Source organism: Triticum urartu, chromosome 7A, assembly GCF_056163025.1.
Source record: "Triticum urartu cultivar PI428250 chromosome 7A, HENAU_Tu73, whole genome shotgun sequence".
NCBI lineage: Eukaryota > Viridiplantae > Streptophyta > Magnoliopsida > Poales > Poaceae > Triticum > Triticum urartu.
The window spans coordinates 711,096,838-711,099,635 of record NC_141879.1 but is presented as its reverse complement, the minus strand read 5'-3'; the positions used below and the strand labels follow the sequence as shown (position 1 = coordinate 711,099,635).

Here is a 2,798-nt window from a genome sequence, read left to right as displayed (position 1 = left end):
GGCATCAAAACGCCCTACTCAAAATTCCCTAAAAAGATTAGATAATAGAGAAGGGGTCTCAAACCTGGAGCGCAGAATCCGGGGTCTCAAACCTAACCAAACCGTCATGACAATTTGTCAGCTTTACATGATTATAGCTGGGAGGATTCCAAAAAGGAAACTGGGAGGGGAACGTGCGCACATAGTAAACCTAGGGTTTTTATTTTGTGAAGCTACGCCCCCGACCCCGACGATGGAGTTGAGATCGGGGCACCGCTCCCCTTCCTCCCAGCAGCAGCCACCTCCAGCTCCAGGAGATGGCGGAGTGGACCGCATCAGCGCCCTCCCCGATGACCTGCTCCTCCTCGTCCTCGCCCACCTCCGCTGCGCCCGCTTAGCCGCGCGCACCAGCGTCCTCTCCCGCCGGTGGCGCGGCCTCTGGGCATGCCTTCGCCAGATCGTCTTCAGCGACGTCCCGTTCCCCTCGCTCAAAGCGGCGCTCGGCCGCGTCCACCCTCCAGTAGTTTCCCTCCTAGAAATCCGCGTCCCCCACTACGACGAGAGGCACAGCCCCCTCCTCGACCCCACCGGCGTCAAGTCTCTGCTGCGCGGCTCGCGCCGGAGGAGTTCGCCTTCACCCTCCGCGGGCACTTGAACGGACATGTCTTTCTCAGGCCCGTACCAGGCACATGTGCAGCGTGTGCGCCTGCACAGGGCCCCAAAGTCAGCAGGGCCCCCAAATCAGCGAGAGTATTAGTTAATTGCTGGGGTTAGTAGGAGGTAGGTACACTTATTACCATGAACGGTTGAATAATCAAAGCAGGAATGTACCAGCCTCTCCTCACGCATGGGAACCTGGCGCTTAATTAACTCGGCCAATACTAGTACTACATGGGAACCTGCATGAAGAAATTATCCAGCCTCTCCTCAACGCATGGCTCTTTTTTCCATAAAAAAAATGAGGTTCTCACCCATGGCTCTCTATCTACTCTTCGGCTTCTTTAGACATCAGGTACAATACCCCTTCCTACTCCTCATCAATCTTCACTCCTTGATCCTTAGTTTACTCCTAATTCCTAAATCCTCATCAACATTATTTCCTTGCTAATGTTCCACTCTGAATCCCCCATCTTCTTTTTTTTCGCATTTACCACAAGATAATCCATTGCGATGAACTTTCAATAGGTAACATTCCACTCCCAATCCCCATCTGCTAATTCTATGCTATTTCCACAAATAACCCATTGCGACGAACATTGAATAGGTAATGTTCCACTCTCAATCCCCATTTTTTTATTTGTGTTCTATTCTTCTTAGGTCTCAAATCGGTAGGGTTGCATATCAGTGTTTCTCTCGACCACTTAGCTGCCTGTTGCCAGCGCTGCAACTTATGTGCATCAGCATCAATTGGAGCCTGACTGCAATTGAAGGCTAAGGTAGCTTCAATCCTTTTTATCTATATATGTCCAATTTTTAACATTGGATGTTTGTCTCTTAGTTTTACCTTCTTCAGTGTCTTCAGAAGAATTAGGAACTACGAGTCATGATGACAAAAAAAGGAACTATGAGTCATGACATGGAAAAGTTAAGAAAAGGAAAAAAAAATGCCAAGTGCCCATAATTTGATTTCGCACCGGGCCTCCCTTTTCTCAGGTACGGCCCTGGTCTTGCTTCTACCGCGCCACCTCCATCGAGCTGGCGTCATGTCTCCTCTTGCTCCGCGTGCCGGCCGGCATCGAATTCCCGGCGCTCGAGACGCTTTCTCTGTCGGGCAGCGTCCCGGATCTCGACCCCTTGCTCTCCTACTGCCCACGCTTGCGCACACTCCGGCTCCGGAGCATTGAGAATGACAGGGGCGAGTTGAGTGTCAGCTCCGCGTCGCTGCACGAGCTCGTCGTCGACCGCTGGGGCAAGCGGACACGCCGTGTCAACATCGTCGCCCCCCTGCTTAAGCAATTGACCATGTCCTTCGCCGCCTTGGGGGTCAGCATCTCCGTCTTGGCACCGATGCTGGAGAACGCCTCGTGGGACTGCTGGTACTACAGCTTTGAGAGGGAGCCTAGTGCTTTTGGTATTTGGAGTCTCGAGATCAGGTGATGCTACAGACGGCAGAGAGACAAGGACATCTCCCTTCGCTGGAGATTTGGGTCTACGCAGTGGGTCTCATCTCCCCGCTCAGTTTACTGCAAAGCTTCAACCAAACTAAATGTGTTAATGATATATGTATCCTGTCAAATTGTTTTTTCAGATCGTCCACGTTTTAGGCCTAGGAGACAAGAACACCTTTGCACAGGAGATAGAGAAGCATATGGTTGCCGAGTTTTCTGTTTTGGAGCTAAATCTCACAACAAATGGACATGTTTTTGGACCACTCGTGTTTCATCTCCGAAGGATGGTTAAAAAATTTGGTTCCATGAGGAGGCTTAAAGTCATCCTACAGAGATCAGCGGTAATTCTACGCTTTAGTTATATATATACCCTAATGATACAATGTGTAGTAATTCACATATAACTTTTGGTTTTAGGTGGAAGAAGAAGAATGCCCATTTGGTTGTCCTTGTGAGCCTTCAAACTGGAGATCTCAAACAATCTCCTTGTTTGCTCTCGAAGAAGTGGAGATCAAAGAGTTTAAAGGATACGATCATGATATTGATTTCTTGAAACTCGTATTCAAATGTGCGCCGATGCTTAAAAAAATGATTGTGAAGCTGTTAGAGGAGGCCTCGGCAAGTAATGATGGATGCGCAAAGATATACAACATCTTCGAGGCATATTCTTCCGTGGAATGCACTATTTGCACGCACGCAGGTGAAACGTAA

General features: G+C 49.4%; 1 pseudogene; it reads left to right on the top strand.

The window, feature by feature from the left end:
- The first annotated feature begins 232 nt into the window (after nucleotides 1-232).
- LOC125530102 (FBD-associated F-box protein At5g60610-like) lies at nucleotides 233-2,798 on the top strand (annotated as a pseudogene).